Genomic DNA, 21193 nt, shown 5'->3' on the forward strand with positions numbered 1-21193 from the left:
AGCAACAAATAATCACATTCTAGTTGATCTTTTGGAAAAGTAGCAGAAATTTTTCAGATATATAATTTGATGAACTGCCTTACAATCATCACAAATACAGCAGAAAAACCTGTTGGATCCTGCATGGACCCAAAATTCTCACAGAAAGTCTGGTGAAGGAAAAATCATGGTTTGGGGTTACATTCAGTATGGGGGATGTGAGAGATTTGTGGAGTGGATGGCAGCAACAACAGCCTAAAGTATCAAAACATTTGTGCTGCCCATCAGAAGGACAGAATTCTCATACTTCAGCATCGACATCAAAACTCCTAAAAGCAAAGAAGATCAGGGTGCTCCAGGATTGGCCAGCCCAGTCACCAGGCATGAACATTATTGAGCATGGGATAAGATGAGGGAGGAGGCATTGAAAAATAATTTAAAGAATCTTCATGAACTCTGAGAGTCCTGCAAGAACGCTGTCTTTGCCATTCCAGATGACTTTATTAATAAGTTATCTGAGTCATTGCAGAGATGTATGGATGCAGTCCTCCAAGTCCATGGAGTCATACACAATATTAACTATTTTTTCTACTTCAGCATGACATTATATTCTATAATGCACATTATTGCTTATAAAAGTGACAAGACTTTTGTTTAAGCAAAGTCAGATCTTGTCCTAATTAAATAATTAAAAATGAAAGCATGTTCATATTTTATTTTTTATAAATTAAGCATAATCGAGAGGCCAATGCTTTCCATATAAGCCACTTCTGATGCCAAATGATCAACTAGAAGTCATGTTATTATTTACTGTTCCTAAAACTTGGATAGGCGACAAGACTTTTGTCAGGTATTGTACTGTATGATCCAATACTGTTTTCAAATTAATATTTATAAATAAGTACCACTTTCAATAAATTGAATAAAAGTAATAATGTTACAACCGATTAATCATATGAATGTAAGTTCTATGTTCTAGGAAATATATTTTGCTTTCAACAAATATATTTAACAGCTGTTTACAGTTTTTTTTTTTTTAACATAAATAGGAAGCTTATTATTTATTCATTCATTTCCTTTTCGGCTTAGACCCTTATTAATCTGGGGTCGCCACAGCGGAATGAACCGCCAACTTATCCGGCACGATTTTACGCAGCAGATGCCCTTCCAGCCACAACCCATCTTTTGGAATAAATCCGACACACTCATTCACAGTCATATACTACGGACAATTTAGCCTACCCAATTTACCTGTACCACATGTCTTTGGACTATGGGGGAAACCAGAGCACCCAGAGGAAACCCACGCGAACGCAAGGAGAACATGCAAACTACACACAGAAACGTCAACTGATCCAGCCGAGGCTCGAACCAGCGACCTTCTTGCTGTAAGGTGACAGCACTACCTACTGTGCCACTGCCACGCCTAAGCTTATTATTATTATTATTATTATTATTATTAGATTGCAGGTATTTCTGGATTTTTCATTTACAGTAAAAAAATTGGTAAACAAACATTTTAAACTCTTAAAATTCTTAACAAATGTTAACAGCATTTTTACATTTTTTTATATAAATTTTTATTATTATATATATATTTTATTATGTCTGCATCTAGTGCTAACTTTAGTGGACAGTTCACCCAACAACAAGACATTCTTTCTTTATACCCATCTAGAACTAGGATTTTTTTTAATATTAGAATATTAATATTAAAATAAAACAAACTTAATGAATAATTTATGAAAAACTCACAGTTTGGCGACGCTGTGGCACAGTAGTGCTGTCGCCTCGCAGCAAGAAGGTCGCTAGTTCGAACCCCAGCTCAGTCAGTTGGCGTTTCTGTGTGGAGTTTGCATGTTCTCCCCGCATTTGCGTGGGTTTCCTCCGGGTGCTCCGGTTTCCCCCAGTCTAAAGACATGTGGTACAGGTGAATTGGGTGGGCTAGATTGACCGTTGTGTATGAATATAAATGAGTGTGTTTGGATGTTTCCCAGAGATGGGTTGCAGCTGGAAGGGCATCCACTGCGTAAAACATGTGCTGGGTAAGTTGGCAGTTCATTCCGCTGAGGCGACCCCGGATTAATAAAGGGACTAAGCAGAAAAGAAAATGAATGAATGAATGAATAAATCACAGTTTCCATTTCATGTGTTCAAGAGAGCAAAACTGCCACTTTCTGAAAAACTGGTACAAAAAATTAATAATGAAAATGAAAGTTGCTTCAACTGGGGAAGCTGGTATCTCTTTTCCCTGCATAATAAATGACTTGTGCCTCAGAGTGCGCAGACAAAACACAACAACAAATTCTTCCTTGTTATCTTCTGTTCAGAGACTGAAGTTGAAGGTTTAGTTATGTAATCGTATGAAACAGTTCTAAGAGGTAATTTAACTAAATCAATGAACTACATACTTTCTTTCAGACAATTAAGGATGACAATTTTTTTTTTTTTAAAGAGATTGGATGACAACGCCTACAGCGTATTATTTAGTGCATTGTCACATGACTCCGGTACTCATTCCTGACAGGAGGTCTTATGCGTATCCTTGCCCTCTTTCTGCTCTCATGCTTTCCTGTCAATACTCTACTGTTCAATCCATTAAAGGTGAAAAATAAAATAATAATAATAAAAAGATTAGTTCACTAATTACTCCTGCTGTCCAATCAGAAGATCTGTTAAATAACTTATACCACAGTAAAAAAATAAAAAGTTATGTTACCTTAAAATGTTAAAACAACTGGCTGCAAAGAAATTTTGAGTTTATTAAGCTTAAGTGGCTGAAAATGTGCCAAATTAATCCGTAAAGTACACTTGACTTAAACCAGCCTTTTCAGTCAAAAACAAAATAATATGGCACAACTGCAACCACTGAGGCTTAATAAACTCAACATTTCTTTGCAGCTGGTTGCTTGAAAATTTTAAGTTAACTAAATTTTTTTTTACAGTGTTGTGCATTAAGCAAATTAACTGGTAAATGTGCTTTTTATCAACATATTGACTTATGATTTCTTACTGCATAATCTTGTTTGTGTATTAAGTGTCCGTGGTGGCATAAAAAAAGGCACACAAAAACTGAAATCCCTGCAAAATGTTTTCTTAAGTAACACTTTGACAGCAGCGGGGTAATGCTCACGCCAAGTGCAAAAGGGTTTTTTAACCATAGACATTGGAACCTGCGAGCATACAAGTGAACTAACAATCACACACAACTAACTTCCCGTGTGATGACAAAACAGCATGGTCAATGCACACCTTGTGACTTAACATAAAAGTAGCTGCAGTTAATAAAAGTTCTTTTTTTTTTTCTTTTAATTACTAAACACTACAACAATATGGATGGATACACCTCTATTCCCTCACCCTTGTGTCATTCCTAAAACTCCTGACCTTCATCTTGTGTCGAACAAAGACAATATAAAAACACTTAGTTCTGAACAATGACCTTCAGTGTATACAAACAAAAAACACTGAGTCTTTTTCTAAATACGTTCTTTTTCTCTGAAATATAATACCCAATGCATCCAAAACAGTCAAAAAAGACACCAGATGTCCAAACACATTCAGTACTTAAAGCATTCAATTCTATAACAAAAATATCAGGTCAAAAGCCTTCTCTTTGATAACACAATGCGACTGAATCTCACATTATAACCACAGTATCAGCACTGTAATGCCACAGTGGTCTTAACACACATCATCACACAGCATGCCGAGCTGTTCAACATTGAAACCCAAAGACAGCGATGTTCCCTGTGGGACACTGATAAGCTCTGGGGTTGAAATTTGCTGGGATTACTTAAAATGAGAACAGGAAGGAGGTGATGCTAGAAAGCAGGTATCATGACCAAGTGAAGTAGATCAAACACTTCACCCGCATACCATCTCTATATCAGGAGGATGTGTTGAACATCATTACACCAAGAGCTTTCCCTATAAATTCTCTCACAAACAACAGAAGGACCTCATTTAGGAATCCTTCTCAGTGGGCTTTTGCATTATACACAGTTCCTCCCTGCTAACCTGCAAATGAAAGCCCTCTGATGAGGAAGCTTTGGCAATGCTGTGCTATTCATCTGGCATGCTGCAGGGGTGTACTGGCCAGGATTACTGTGCCCAGCACACGATAGATGGAGTCGATAAGGAAAAAGAGAGAGAACCATGGCACCTGTTAATATACGAATGATGCTTATGTGCTCACTGGCTGGTCGCCTTGCCCTAAGTTTCTATTCTGTATCTCTCTGTCTGCATCTCATTGATTTATCAAGCATTTCAGGTCATTCCAGAGAATGCATCACAATGCACTGTTTCCACTGCCAGCTAAACACTATACTTCAACAGCTTGATTTAATCAGAAACAACACAATAAATTTAGGAAAGCGATGCATTAGACCCTCAATCAAACCACACAAGCAATACCTGGCTTTTATACATTTTTTCCCCAATATTTTTCCCAAATTCCTAAATCCCTTTAATTCTAAACAGTTAAGAGGTAAATCAAACAAGCTTATTCTTTAGGCAGGAAGAGAGAAAACAGAAAGAAAAAAAATCCTAGATGACTAACACCATCGAAAATATCCTGAAAAGATTCTACTCAAAGCATAAATAGTCTCCCGCTACTTCATATTTTTATAATAAGCTGGTGCTTTTCATTGTTAATGGGGAATTATTGAGCATGACAGTTAAACAAGTTTATATGAGACTGGTGTTGAGATAGAAAAAAAAACTCTTCATAAGCTATAAATATGAACACAGCACAGAGAAGAACAGGGAGGACAGATTACAAAAATGCAAGCGCAGAGCATTCTGGGTCATTTGAAAACAAATAAGTTGGTAAGACTTTAGTTTGTTACAACACATGCTATTAACTACTTGCTTATTACTTGCCTATAATTAAGGTATTAACTGTTTATTAGTAGTTATAATGTATGATTTATTCTGCATCCATAATCGTACCCAAAATCTAAACCTAACTTCTACCTTACTAACTATTAATAAACTGCTAATTGAGAGTTTATTAGGCTAGTAGTGTTCGTTAATGGTTTGTTAATGCAATGAATAGTGACCTAACTTAAAGTGTTACCAATAAGTCTGTAATCAAACTGCCGTAACAAATGTATTATATTGTTTCTGTATTTAAACTCTTTGCATGTAAATTATAACAGCTTGAATTAGGCTTCTAATATCACTAATCCCTTCATCTCTCAAGATATTACACATTTGCTTCTTTAGTACCAGTAATGTTTTCATGTATACAACTATTTTGATGAAAGTTCAAAGGCATTTAAGCACCTATAGGGAAATAAATGATGTAAAACACAGACAAAACGAAGAAGAAAATATAAAAGAGGCTATATTTAGAATTTAGAAACACATGTTATTAACCAAACCACCAAAGTGCAGCCAATGTAATGTACAAAATACTAAACTGTTTCAATGCTCAGATATATTCAAAATCCCTAATCCTACCCAAAACCTAAACACAACTTCTACCTTCCTCTCTATTAATTAACAGCTAGTAGAACATTAAGCTAGTAGTGTTAGCTAATGGTTTGTTAATATTGTGAATTCAACCTAAACTAAAGTGTTACCAATAAGCCTGTAATTAATCTGTGCTAACAAATTGCTGTCTTAATATTGTTTCTGTTTTTAAAGTCTTTGCACTTAAAAATAAAAGCTTATATAGGCCTTTTAATATTACTAATCCCTTAATCTCTCATGAAATTACATGTTTGTTTTTTAGTGCCAGTAATTTCTTCATGTATACAACTATTTTGATGATGAAATAAGTTCAAAGGCATTCAAGCACCTACAGAGAGGGATATACAGTATGATGTAAACACAGAAAAACTCTTAGTTTTCTCTTAGTTTTCACAGAAAATGCCTTAGTTCCATTATGCCTTAAAGCAAAGCCCTATGCCTGGCCTGAGGGTATGAATCATATATAGGAAATGCAAGTTTGGGTAAAATGCCTAAATAAATAATTAGGTATATTAAAGAGGCTATTTAGAATTCAGAAACCCATGTAATTGACCAAACTACTGAAGTGCAGCCATTACGCACATCAATGTAATGTACAAGAGACTGAACTGTTTCAATGCTCCATTGTACTCACATTTTGACTACAAGTAAAAAAGTTTTGAAACACCTACTATATGCAGTACTATAACGGTAAACAAATACTAAGATGCCATCCAAGGTATTAAGCCTTAAAATTTTAGCATAAATTGACATTTAAAATGTGACTTATTGGCATTTTGTGACCTTTTCTCCAGCCAGTGCGACTAAAATAAATTTTGTCAAGTTTGAGATACATCATCGAACACACCAAAAGTGGAACTAAACAATAATACTTGCGTGAACTGTGTGCCCCTAAGATAATTTATTATGTCTTTTTAAAAAGATGGGCAATGCTGCGTGAACTGCAACAAATGTGTTCTGCAAGACCCCGTCATTTACATAACCGCTAAACACACTTTGAAACGCTGTGAGAAGCATTCGTTACAGAGCTCTCTGAAACAAATCACAAGCTAAGCTAGTTTAAAGCCAGATGAAATGGCGCTGACTCTTACTGATGCAGAAAAACAGCTGGAACACTAAAACAACACTCAGGCTAGAAGGTTCTTCATTATACAAATCACCCACTATTATCTGATTTTACTGTAGTAACACTGAAAGAAACCATCAGCAGAAAGGTGGAAGGTTCATATCAAATGTTATAATAATAATATTGCATTTAACACGTTAAGTAAAGTAATACGATTGCAATATTTATGTAATCATTTTTTAAGCAGTTGTGTATTTGTCTTTCTTCAGCTACTTCATGTTAAATAAAATAAAAAATGTATAAAAGATAAGCTGTTTCAAATTGTACAGATAGCACTGCTTAATAATGAAATAAATTCAAATCTTGACCACTGAATAACTTAAACTACTGTTGCTTTACTCCTTTACTACTTGAGTAGGACAAGGCTTTGTTAAATTAGGATATTTAAGTTTAAACGACTTAAACACTCTCCTGGTGTGCAATCTTGAGACCAGAGTTGGGTGTAAGGCATTCCACAGCAACACGTTACTGTATTCTATTAACATTATTGAGGAACGCAGAATGTGATGAATTACATTTTAAATTTATGTAGTTTGATTACAGTCATTAAAGTCAGTGTAACTATGGTACTTATTTTACAAATATTGATTTTAGAAAACAGTATTTGCTTTTTTTAAATCCCATTCTCTGCTGCAACGTCAATTATGAGCCTTCGCTTTTAAATTGCTGAAGAACACAAGCTGAAATAGTTGCTGATGAGAGTGGTTGCTTCATCAAGTAGAAATACAGACATTACTTTGATTTCATTGAGCGTGAAAACAAAAACAAAAAAATTACTTAAAATTTATTTAAAATTAAGGCAGTCTATGTCTTTAAAGAACTTTCAACTGCAACTCCCAGCAACTTGTTCGAGCACTTGAATGAAAGCATTCTACAACAATACTTGTCTTCAAGGAGGACACCAGTGCCCAAAAACACGGTGGCCCAACTAAGCCTAAACAGGCTAAATTGGATATTTGTGCAAGATCTGGGAAGTAACTTCTTAAAATGTGAAGAGAAACGTAGCAGATTATAGGGCCATTAACATGTTGCATCTTTTGCGCAGAACCCACTTACGTATTCCTGATTTCAAGCATTCAACACTTGAGCATTTACAGTTTGTCTCCACAAGTCTCTTACCACGAACTGAAGTCTCCTAACTATAACTGCCAATCACTTATCCCGATTTCTTCAAAATGTCTTCTTTTGTGTTCAAAATGGGAAAAAAAAACAAAGAGGTCTGGATCAAGTGGCAAACTATCTCTTTAAATCTTTTGAATTTGTCAAACTGCTGTGTTAAACCTGTGTTATAATGTTTTTCAGTGAAAATTAACTTACTGAAAGAGCTGCAGTTTTTTTGTATATATGTTTTTTTTTTTTTTTTATATGTTAAAAGTGTAACTTCAAAGTAAAGTAATTCGTAATCTGATTACTTTTTTAATGAAGTAATTAGTAATGTAAATAATTAATTTTCCAGATGTAATCAGCAAATTATAATTACTTTAAGTAACTTACCCACAACTGCTTGAGACTAATCAGTGGAGCTGACATCTTTTAAGATACATCACTGCAATATAATTTCAGTTAAGACAGCTCAAACTAAATTAATTAAATTTAGGGCTAACCTTAAAGTGCTAGGTTCTACCAAAATTTTAAATAATAATAATAATTACTCATGCTTGTGTTGTTCCAATCCAATGAGACCTATGTTCATCTTGAAAACACAAATTGGGATATTTTAGATGAAATCTGAGAGCTCATGCATCCACCATATGCAGCAGTTATCCCATGATGTTCAAAGTTCAGGAAATTAACCAAAACCTTTCAAAAACAATCTATATTTTTCATTTCAGTAGTCAGATGAACTCCGATAACACTTTTGTGCACCAAAGACTCATCTGTGAGAGGTCAGAGTGCACATTTACAATGGGAAATACATTGCCTTTACAATCAGCGGTGCAACACAAGCACGGTATTTCCCATAGCAAACATGGACACTAATCTGATGCAGAAGACAGAGTAAGTTAACAGTCAATCTTAAAGTTCATTTTTTATTTTATTTTATTTATTTTTATTATTATTTTTATTATTTTTTGCAGTTAAGCCTTGTCTGGGGGGTTATTATTGATATTACATTTGCAGCACTAGCATATGAGGTGCTGATGACTCCATTTGTAGAATTTTACCAGTGACACTGCTCCCAATATTAGTCTGCAGCCTTGAAATATCTATATATTCTCTACAAAAGCATTACAAGCCCTTCAGATATAAATCAGTCGACAGGTTTCCATTGACAACCTCGGAGGTCTTGCTTTTAAAGCTCTGTTACAAGTGTTTTACAGAACAACCAAATATTGCATATTGCCTCTCGAGGCAAGTTAAAAAGAACTGTAAGCTTTATAATGATATATAAGCAGTACAGCACTGTTCGTATTCCTTTCCACCAGCAGTTTTGAACCCTCTCCAAAAGCTCAGCAGAATTCATGTCAATTACAACGCCTCCTAAACAGTAATCATTGCACTCTAAAGCTCAAAAGCGCACAATGGTATGTCAGCTGTTCTTCTGAAAATGGAGATTGTCAAAACCTTTTCCACATTTCTTTCTGCTTTGTATTTTTACCAGTGATTGTATTGACTTAAGAGTAGCGTGAAAGGACCATACAAAATTATGACTGCCGCAAAGGAGTTCAATTTTGTCCAACCAGAACTACTCAGAATTCAGGCCATCACTTATACGATGCTGCTGTAGGTGCTAACAGCCAAGATGATGGTTGGTGCCTGACTAAATCTAATTTATTGGATTTCGCCCTCTTACTTTCACCCAGTGATGACATTTCTTCTCTATTTCCTAGTAATCACAGCAAGGAGATTGTGCGCCTCTCTGCCTGGCTGCTCAGCCCATGATCTTCTGGCCCTGATGCAAAGTCATTGTGTTTATAATGAGCACAAGCTTCATTTATTTTGGGCTCATTTCTAATGACCACTGGCTTATAATGATGCCGTCTTCCTGTTCTTGCCTTACTGGAAAACAATCGCTTATTGCGCACATCAGAAGAGAATTCTATTTTGGAAACTCTAAATAAGAACTAATGGAGACCGTGTCTGCTGAATTTATTTGACCAGAAATCTGCACGGAATGGTTAGTGGCAGATATGCAATTTATCATAGGTGTTAAGAGGAAACCATTTTAGGCAGGACGTTTTGGACATGACATGATTTTGGTTGGTAGGACTGCAGAGATTTTTGGGAAGCTAATGGAATTTAAACAGCTGGAGATCGATTGCAGTGTAAACAATCTGTCTGCTAATCTGTGATCGGTAGGCCTGCGCACAGCTGGTCTGTCCGGCAGATGTCACCTTGCTGAAAACCCACTGTGATAATTCCTCGGATGAGAATGTCCAGAGTAATAGCCCGAATGGCCACTGACAGCTGCATATAGCCACATTCTGCTGTGATTTAGGGTGAAAATCCTTTACTTCGTGGACTTGTTATGACTAATGTGTTTGCAATCGTATGCTGTGTTGTCATCTTAGTTTAAGTATTTTCATTTAAGCTCAAAATATTGAGTGCTGGAATTCAAAATAAAATATTCTGTTGTCGATTATGATTGTTATGCTGCCATTATATTGACACGTTCTGACATTCAAGATGTTATTAATGATGAGAATGATCATTTTAGACATAATATTTCTACTTTGTGCAGTTTTGCTCCATAGAAGAAAAGTCTTCAGCTGAAGCGTAACAGGATCAGCTGTTTTGACAGCAGTGTAAGGTGACCAGATTTCTAAAATGAAAACCAGAAACATTTCCTAATTCAGTCTTTAAAATACCATTACTTTTTTATCTATTAATATTATTATTAATACTATAATCTATTAACTATTTATAAATCAAATAGTTTTCAGTAACAAGCTATTTTATTAGTCAAATAGTGCAGTAGCATCTCCACAGGCTACATTTACCGATCATGAATCAATAAGTGATGGTACCGACATTCACAGAGCTGTGAGTCCAATGTCTAGCCGATGAAAGTAAATCCAAATTATGGCAAGAATGACGATTTCTTCTACTCCCTGTTACATCGTTAAATCAACGCTTCCCATTCTCGTCAGATTTTGCCAAACAGCATTGTGGATCTGTTGGCTGTTGGTCAGTCAATCAGATCACTGTATGCAAATACACCAGCTCAGAAAGTAGCTGATAGCTGACTAATTTCATTGGCTGACACTGCTATGAACTCTTCTTTTGTCGAGCGTTGACGCTGAAGCCCCAAGTGAATCGAGCATTACTGCTACCTCTCCTTCCGGTTGGTGGTGTCGCCAACCAATTAGGCTAACACAAGAAATTTACTTGATGGAAAGATGACTGAGGGAGAGGAGGTCTCTCTCTCTCTCTCTCTCTCTCTCTCTCTCTCTCTCTCTCTCTCTCTCTCTCTCTCTCTCTCTCTCTCAAATTCAAATTCAAATTCAAAGAGCTTTATTGGCATGACTGTAAAACAAATCACAATGTTGCCAAAGCAATAACAAAATACAGAACATTCATATAGATAAAAGAAATATAAGTAATAATAAACAAACACATATACATATCATTATATTATACATATATGTTGTCACAATAAACAAGTTAATAAAAAAAAGATTAACAAAAGTATATAATAATAAATGGTAAGGACAGAGAGCTTTAATACGGGATGAGGGGGTTCAGCCTTTTTCTCTCATATGGTGGCATGAGGACACGTACTGTGCTGCTAGGTGGAGACACTTTTCATTTTCTCCCAAAATATAATGGAGTTTCTCCGTATTTGTGGCTTGCTGGAATTGTGGTAGAATCAGAGACATTTGTGTGAAGTAAGCTTCTCTGATGCTCTGATATTTGCTGCATTGAGTGATCCCTATATATATATATATATATATATATATATATATATATATATATATATATATATATATATATATATATATATATATATATATATATATATATATATATATATATATATATAAATAATAATAATAAATAATAATATATATAAATAATAAAAATAAATAATAATAAATTTCTCGTTTTGAGAAAATTGAGTAAATGATTCAATACCCACTTTTCATGTATTTTGTTTCTGATTAAGTCTGTTTTGTTCTGACTATTTCAGTGAATGACCAGTAGAGATATTTCATTTTAGAGCAAGTGTTTCAATCCTGAGTGAATCAGTGATGAATCATTTGCATAAGATTCAAATACTATTTCTATAACCATTATTCCATTTGTTAAAAATGTTATACCGATAATCCACTCTGATTTTAAGAGGGTTTTAAATTTAAATGTTGCCCTATAGTCGAATGTGAGACAGCGATAGAGCAAAACAGCCAGCGGCAACACAGGAGATTGCAACTTTCATTCATAATTTATTGCAGTACTACCTCAGGAGTTGACTGAACAACTGGAAACACCATGAGAATCATATTTAAATAATATATGTTCACAGAGTGTAGGTTCTTGTTGATAGTTGAGTGATCAAGTGAATGGTTTTGGACAAACCTATGGATTCGGTTATATCACTTTAACATTGATGCAACATGCAGAAAGATCTGTTTGCACTTTCTGTTTGAAATATGTAACAGTAAACACAGGATATTATTTATTATTTACTGCAATTATAAACATTATTTACTGCAAAAATAAACAACTAAATAAATGAAAACCTTGCTGTTCCACAGTGCTAAACATAAAATTCCAGTTTAGGTTCATGTGAAAATGCCAAAAATATAATGAAGTTTGAATGTTTGTTATTATACAAAACAAATTTGACTTTCACAAGTGTGCAAAGTCAACCTGTTTTCAGTTCACTGGGTCAACAAATATTTGAAACAGCCAGAAAGACTGTTCTATTATTACTTTGTTATTTAAAGTGCTGGCCTATATCTCACCTTCAGATAGCTTCAAGGGTTGTGGCAGATTTTGACTCATGTCATGACAAGACAAAATATACACCAGCTGCTCTATGTGTGTCAGAACCTTCCTGGGCAATGGAACAAGCCTGCAATCATGACACTATTCTCAGATTTGCATTCAAAGGCTGAATATGTTTTATTGCTGCTTGTGTAAAGACAATGCACACACCAGAAATTCATATGTTTTTTTTTTTTTTTTTTTTGTAACACAATAGTTGTTAACAATAGTTGGTTAAAATAGTTAAGGTAATAATTTAAATGGTTCCCTTTAGACTTTGTTGTATAAAGTGCTTTATTTTTATGGTCCAAAATTACTTATCCCTTTGTCTGTCGGTTGACCTTATGGTTGACCATGTTTTTACTGTTTTAAATATTGACTGTTAAAGTAATGGTTATTAAAAAAAAATGGTTTACACACAGCATTGTTAGTAAAAAAAAAAAAAAACAGTGAAACAAACATAATTCTGTTGCATTACTACACTTGATTTTGGTTTTATTGTAAAAAATAAAATAAAATAAACTTGTTGTCTATTATTACACTCAAATACTTATATTTGTACCTGTCTGATGTTTACATTATATATAACTACTGGGTTTGTAGATACATCAGATGTTGTGGACTTGAACACAATTTCCACTCCACAAGATTATTCATACCTTCCTGGTGCAATCTCGTAACTTCTACCTTGCTCAGTAAAGCTATTAATACTTTATTGTCTGCATACTTTAATATGAATTGATTAGATCTGTCTGCACTGCAGTCATTTGTGCACACAGTGAAAAGCATAACTAACACAACCTTGGGGTTCTCCAACATTCATTTGTATTGCAGTTGTTAAAACTGTTTTCGGTTTAACTATCATAATTCTGTTTGTAAGAAAAGAAACATACCACCTAATTAGATTTACTTCCAACTCGTTAAGTTTAGATACTAGAATATCAGCATGAAACATGTTAATACCATCAAGCAATATCTAACTGTGCACTCTTGAATTGTTTTAAAGAATATAAAGCTCATTGCTAGATTCTCATAGTTCACATAAAATCTTATGTAAAGATAAATCAGTACCTCTGAAAATACTAGTTTAATTGAAATATACAGTAGTTTTCATATAAATTTTAAGAGAAAATCTCATCGAGCAACAACAATTATGTCTTTGAAGAACAGAAAAAAAAGAATTGAATAAAAACAGACTATGTTCTCTTTTTGTAACTCTAGATGTTACAAAGAAAAGATGAAATGAGAAAATCTTTCTCTAGCAGTTTTCTGAATCTTTTTATACAGCCAGGTCTCTAAAACACTGAAAAGAGTAAAGTAAAGCAAACCATCCCTTAACTCACTGCATTAGAGTCCCAGAATCTTATAAACCAAAATTTTTAGGAATCACACCCTACGGGCACTGCATTCTAGTAATCGAGCACTACCGTAATAGGTAATATAGGAAAATGAAAGCTAGATAAAGCAGGAGTTTTGGCCCCAGTGTACTGCTTAATCAATTCCACATCGAGAGAAGAGCTTGCTCAGTCACACACTGTTCTCTCTCCCTTCTGTTCAAAACCTGAGCATATGGGAGAGCGGTCTGGGATAGCACGAACCGACAGACTAAGAGCATGCTTATCTGCTAAATCAGCTCCACACACTGTAGTTTAACTGGTTGTTTTGCTGCTGTTACAGGGAAAGAAGACTGTCTGGGGCAGGACAAGAGCAAAGCGAGCCAAGATGTCTGGTATCTCCCTCAAACAGAAGAGGGAGAGCAAAGGAGGACCAGAGCAGGCAAGAGAAGAAAAGAAAGTCATGGCACACAGAAGACTCCTATGTTAAGAGGCCAATTGGAGAGGATGGAGTTGCTCGCCTCACCTGTTGTTTCATTTCAATCCTCAATGACTTTTGAAAAACCAATTCCCGGTTGATCTGTTCCCTGTGCTGTAATCACCCTGAAAGCGGGTTGATTTATTTGACTTATTTATTTTCATATCATCCTTCAGACTCTGTCATCAAAGATGAAATTTCAGAGCATTACCAAGAGAAAAATGTGACAACTTTCATCTCTCCCAAGTGACTTACTATGATGAGAATCATTTCCTTCAAATAACTGCAATCAGAACCTATCCGAACATGACTCCTGCGAAAGATCACATCAAAAAAGAGGCGTATTTCCTAGAACAAAATGGCTTTCTTTCATATTTATGAAAGATTCTTGCTCTGTTTGATCTTGTGAGTCGCGTTTGACAGGAAGATATTCCATTTGATTTGTTTTTGATTCTCTGATGATCTTCATGGTAGGGTTCTAAGTGGCGATGCAGTCATATAAAGCCCTCAGGAACACTGTGGGAAGGACTTCTGAGTACACTTTTATTTTTCAGAGAGCTGTATTCCAATCCCCGGGCCTGTCAGACGGATTCTCTCTGACCAGCAAGGATTCTGTCTTCTCCATCCTATTTTTGACAAGACCGGAGGATTTACGTTGACCTCGGACTGACCCGAGAGCTGTTTCTCCAACCTACAATGCAGAGGATGCTTGGCTTTGACTTTTAATGACTTTGACATTTATACTTCCCATACTGATAAGTCAGTGCCTGTCCAGATGGAAGGTCTGTATACATATAGGACATACAATAAACGCAATGCGCACAGTGTGAGCACTGCAGAAGGAAACTCATCATCTTGGCAACTTTAACTTCCTGACTCTAAAGGAATAGATTATTTATCTTAATGCACAATGGCAAAATGGCGCTTATTGTTGTTGGACTCAGTCTTGTTTTACACAAAAAATAAACAGGAAAGTACTGCCCAAATGTCGCTTTGGTATGCTGAATCTGAAAAATCTGAGAATTTTGTATAGAGAGCTGAAATATACTTGGTAACACGTTACAATAAAGTACAACTTTTTGACAATAGTTAACAAGTTGCATTAGGTATGTAACTCTTAAAAAAAAATAAAAAATCAGTAGTATTTTCTATCACGTACAATGTAAGTCACTGAGTGTCACCATCAACTGTTTAGTAAATAACATTTTTCAAAATATCTTCAATGTATTAAGCTGATGGAACTACTCTTTTAACATTATAGTTAACTATTTTGAACTAACATTGATCAATATCTGAAAAGTTTATATATCTTAATTTTAAGACAAAACATGTCATGTTGTATCTGCAAAAATAAAATTCACTATGTGAACTAACTTGAATATTCTTAACATAATTTCTAACTTAATAATAGGTAATAAATGCTGTAAACAAGAGACTGCTCAATGTAAGTTCATTTTAGTTAAAGCATAGACTTCATTCTAAAGAGATGATGATAATAAATAGAAACCATGCATACTTGTGCATTAACTAATGTTCATTGCACATTGTCAGATTGTAAAGTGTTACCAGGAACTTAATGTTTGTTTTGTATTTATATTAAATTTAGATGGGCAGATTACTTGTTGTAAATATTACAGATGTTATTTAATTTTTAATTTTGCCTTCATCTTTGTTTACACAACAGCTAAGGGCAATCAAAGATCAGGTGAAGAACACAAATATGTATTATACAAAATAATAAAGAATATATGAAGAAAGCCTTTTTGCACCTATTGCACAAAAAAAAAAAAAAAAAATACATATACTCAATGGCCACTTTATTAGGTAAAGTCCAACTGCGAACTGTTCAACTGCTCGTTAACAAATATCCAGTGAGTGGCAGTTCTGTGGGCTCAAATGTCTTGTTTGAGGAGAGTGGGCCGACTAGTTCGAGCTGAAAGAAAGGCAACAGTAACACAAATAACCACTCGTTACAACCGAGATATGCAGAAGAGCATCTCTAAACGCAAAACAAGTTCAACCTTGAAGCGAAAGGGCTACAGCTGCAGAAGAGCATACTGGGCGGTCAGCAAAGAGCTGATACTCCGGTCAGCAAAGAACATGAAACTTAGGCTACAGTTCGCATAGGCTCATCAAAATTGGACAATAAAAAATTAGAAAAATGTTACCTAGTCAAATGTTTCTCGATTTCTGCTACGACATTCCAATGGCAGGGTCAGAATTTGGCATTAACAACATAAAAGCATGGATCCATCCTGCCTTGTATCAAAAGTTCAGGCTGGTGGTGTAATGGTCTGGGGGACATTTTATTGGCACACATTCTGCCCATAAGTACCAATTGAGCATTGTTCAGAGTACCAGTACCAGAGTATTGTTGCCGACCATGTCCATCCCTTTATGGCCACAGTGAACCCATCTTCTGATGGCTACTTTCAGCAGAATAACACACCATGTCATAAAGCACATTTCCTTAACATGACAATGAGTTTACTGTACTCAAACGGCCTCCACAGTCACCAGATCCCAATCCAATAGACCACCTTTGGGATGTGGTAGAACAAAAGATTCGCTTTATAGATGCGCAGCCAACAAATCTGCAGCAACTACATGATGCTATCATTTCAATATGGACCAAAATCTCTGAGGAATTTTCCAGTACCTTGTTGAATCTATGCTACAAAGGATTAAGGCAGTTCTGAAGGCAAAACTGGGTCCAACCTGATACTAATAAAGTAGCCGGTGAGTGTAAATATGATAAAATTAGTGTGGAAATCAGTAGAAGAAGCTTTCAATGAAGCAAAAGAATAGTTTCAAGGCTAAATTGTGTACCTCAAGAGAAAATGACTTGTTTCCAAATGACTAAAACAGCCATTTTTTTATCGACTTGCTTTGTAGCAAGGTAATTTTTTTCTTTCATAAGATTAATAATGGATGTGCTTTTGGAAATTTTTGCGCAAATACAAACAACTAGAGACAATTTAAATGAAGTGCAGGAATTCAAAAGCAATGCTTTCTTGAAGCTGTTTGATTGAGGCCTACACAGATATTTCCACATTTTCTCTCTGTGTCTTTGTTTTAATCGTGCTGTAGTGATGACATTTTTTCATATTTGTCATTTCTTAGTCTATGTGCAATTGCAACAATTCTCACTGTATTTAAAAGACTCAATGATGCTTGCTGAGCAATGTACCTTATATGCACTTAATAAACATGTTCAGTAAACAGTGGCACTACTTCTAACTTTACCTAATGTTTTTTTCATAATTATTACTCATATATTTTTAAATGATTTTTAATGAAGGCAATACTTCTGGACAGGTAGTTTGCTGTCATTTGCTTTTTACATACAAAAGATACCCCATGCCTTAAAATTGCAAACCTGAATTAAAAGCTTTTGTTTTGTAAATATTTTTGCGCAGTGCACTGCCATTCAGATTTCACAGGAGACTTAATGAGCCAGATGTTTCAGCAGATGTTGTCATGAGAGGTTTAGAGGTTTGTTCAGTCTGGCCAGCTCAATGGAAATACTGCTGTGTTATCCAATGGTGTGATTTACTGTAACATTAGCAGTCCTTTCATTACTATTATGTCAATCTGTGAGTTTCACAACAAGGTCTCATTTTGCACTAATGTTTTAAATTAAAATCGTGTATGGCTAAACACAATGCAGAACAAAAACAGCCCAATTACATGCCCTCATAATGTGTTTATGGCAAACAATAAAGCCAATACATTTATAACTATGCAGTAAATTTGATACATCTCTAAGATTTGCTCTTTTTTCAGGGAAATTTCATTGTAATTCCATATCTTATTAATATACACCCACTCCCTCTTGTTTTCAAGTATTCTTTTCTCCATTTCCCTGGTTTGATTATTTAATTTAATAATCATCCAACACTGACATATATATGCAATTATTAATATAAATTCTTTAGACACAAAAACCCTGTGGTAAGTAGAACAAACCCTTTGGAACCTGTGTGGAAGCTTCACATTTCAAGTTCGAAGCTATCTTTTTCCAATTAAGATAAGGTTAAATCACGTGTGAAATGCACATGAATGGTTTGAAGCACCAATCCAGGGCAGCCACTGCAAGAGCTGCAGTAGGTGCAGAGTGGACAAATAACACAGAAAATAAATAATAAAGAAAGAGGCAAGAAGCCTGCAAATATATATATATATATATATATATATATATATATATATATATATATATATATATATATATATATATATATATATATGTATATATATATATATATATATATATATATATTTTTTTTTTTTTTTTTTTTTTTTTTTTTTTTTTGCAAGTATATACATTTACCCAGTTTGTTTCCAGTAATTGACATTATTGTTTTGCTTGAGATCCAGTTTTCTGTCTGTTATATAAAAAGGAAAGCTGTGTTCTGCTTTCCTGAAATATTCATTATCAATCACCCTGTCCAAAAATGTCCAAATTTGCATTTAAAGCATATATTGCATTGTTTGGGTATAATAGGCTATATAGACAGCTAATATTAGTTAGACCTGAAAGTACTTAGGACTTAGAAGTACTTTGACTTAGGACTTAGGAGTACTAACTACTTAGAAGTACTTAGGGTATAAAAGTACAACTCTTATGCATTCTGCCCAAATGTTCAACTACATGTGAATCAAAATGTGGTAAATGGCAGAAAAAAACAGCGCTTTACAGCTCAAATTAGCCATGACAAGCAAAGCAGCTTAGACCTGAAAGTAACCAGCCAGGCAAAGCTAGTCAAGCTTGTGTTTAACTGGTCTACAAATACATATTTCTGCATGACCAGGTGAAAAAAAAGCAACGGTACTGTATGACTACTTCCCAATTACGCTTAGTATCATAGGATATGTAAACATTTACCTCATGGTAAAACATGTTTTAAAATATTGTTAGCAATTTTAAACATACTGTATAAATTAATGCTTGTCATATGCTAAAACATGCAAGCAACAAGCAAACTTATGCTGGCATAGTGATAAACATTGTAGCATTGTGCTAATTCAAGCTAGCTAAGCTCACAATGTTTATACAGTAAATATATGCTACAGTACATTGGAAATTCTGAATTCTGAGTTTATTATTTTAAAAAATATATATGAGAAACTAGTCGGAAAACTAGAATGGTAAAAAAGCTTATAGTTCTTTGTCTGTTTACACCCAGGAAAATTAGAAAAAAAATGGAAAATGCAAATAAAATAAGAAAGTAATGAGTTACAATTTTACTTTGACTTGTATTCCATTGCAGACAAGATGAACACAAAATATTTAATCTTTTGTTTGGTCAACTTCATTTCATTTATAAAAAAATACGTTTTTTTTTCCTGTCATTTAAACTTGCAACGCATTCCAAAATAATGTTGGGACAGGAGCAATTTAGGGCTAGTAATCAGGTAAATTTGTGCTTTGAAACAAGTGTCAACGTGATTGTAATTATGATTTGGTACAAAAGCAGCATCTAAAAAAGGTCTAGTCCTTTAGGAGCAAAGATGGGCAGAGGATCGCCAGTTTGTCAACAAATACGTAAGAAAAATATTGAATTGTTTAAAAACAATTTTCCTCAAAGAAAGATAGGAAGACATTTGGATATTTTACCTTCAACAGTGCATAACATCATTAAAAGATTCAAGGAATCTGGAGGAATTTCAGTGCGTGAAGGACAAAGGCACAAATCTAAGCTGCACTAGAGTGATCTCAATCTCTCAAGTAGCACTGCATCAAGAAACATCATTCATCTATTAGTGATATCACATGGGCTAAGGACTACCTTGGCAAATCTTTGTCAAGTAATACATAATTGCATCCACAAATGCCATTGAAAATTGTACTGAGCCAAAAGGAAGCCCTATGTTAACAGTGTCCAAAGCACTGTCGACTTCTCTGGGCTCGGAGGCATCTGGTATGGACCATCCAATGGAAACTGTGGATGCATGATTCAGTATTGCATGTATTTTTTTGAGAAATGGATGCTGTGCACTCCGGATCAAAGAAGAAAAGATCATCTAGACCAGTGGTTCTCAAACTGTGGTACGTGTACCACTAGTGGTACACAGGCTTCCTTCTAGTGGTACGCGGAGGAATCAAATATGTGATATGTACATGCCACATATGTTTCAAAATTTATCAAAAATGATTTATATATAAATATGATGACATATGGCCTATATTTCTAAGGTCCAGGCTCCATTAATACTTTACATTTAAGTACAGAAGTTTTTTTTTTTTTTTTTACTTTTTAGGTAACCTTTCATTTTGAACTTTCAAAAGAATATTTTAATTTAAACGTTTTATTTTTATTTGTTTGTTTGCTTTTACATATGACACAGTGCAGTGTTAATGTTCTCACTACTTATAATGTTTAAAATGGTTGACAATAATACATATTTTTTATAATTATTAATCTGCCTGATTTTTGAACTGTGCAGTGCTGTAGCTGCTTCATCGGGCCTACTACGCTATTGTATTTCAATATTGCTCATTATGGTGGTACTTGGAAAGACAATTCTTTTCTGAGGTGGTACTTGATGAAAAAAGAGAACTACTGATCTAGACTGTTACCAGCAACAAGTCCAAAAGTCAGGATATGTCATGGTATGGTGTTGTGTCAGTGCCCTTGGCAAAGGTAACGTCTGTGACGGCACTATTAATGCTGAACAGTACATAGAGATTTTGGTGCTCAATATGCTGCCTTCTTTTCCAGGCACACCCATGCATATTTCAACAAGACATTGCAAAACCACATTCTGCACACATTACAAAGTCCTATCTGTGGAGAAAGAGGATACAGGTACTTAACTGGTCTACCTGTAGTCCCGCAGACAGGTCAGGCCAGTTTAAAAATAATGATA

The 21193-nt window shown here is 34.8% G+C and overlaps 1 protein-coding gene and 1 long non-coding RNA gene across 2 annotated transcripts in view; one reads left to right on the plus strand and one right to left on the minus strand.

Annotated features, from left to right (window-relative positions):
- The window catches only part of uts2r (urotensin 2 receptor), a 63874-nt gene extending 46325 nt beyond the window's left edge, over positions 1-17549 (plus strand). Inside the window, exon 3 of the mRNA XM_009306756.5 lies at positions 14189-17549. The gene's annotated coding sequence lies outside the window, so the exon portion shown is untranslated. The remainder of the gene's footprint in view (positions 1-14188) is intronic.
- LOC141376815 (uncharacterized) overlaps positions 1-21193 on the minus strand; it is a 94756-nt gene that overhangs the window by 22287 nt on the left and 51276 nt on the right. The window lies entirely within an intron of this gene.

The sequence above is a fragment of the Danio rerio genome, chromosome 12, assembly GCF_049306965.1.
Source record: "Danio rerio strain Tuebingen ecotype United States chromosome 12, GRCz12tu, whole genome shotgun sequence".
NCBI classification, from domain to species: domain Eukaryota; kingdom Metazoa; phylum Chordata; class Actinopteri; order Cypriniformes; family Danionidae; genus Danio; species Danio rerio.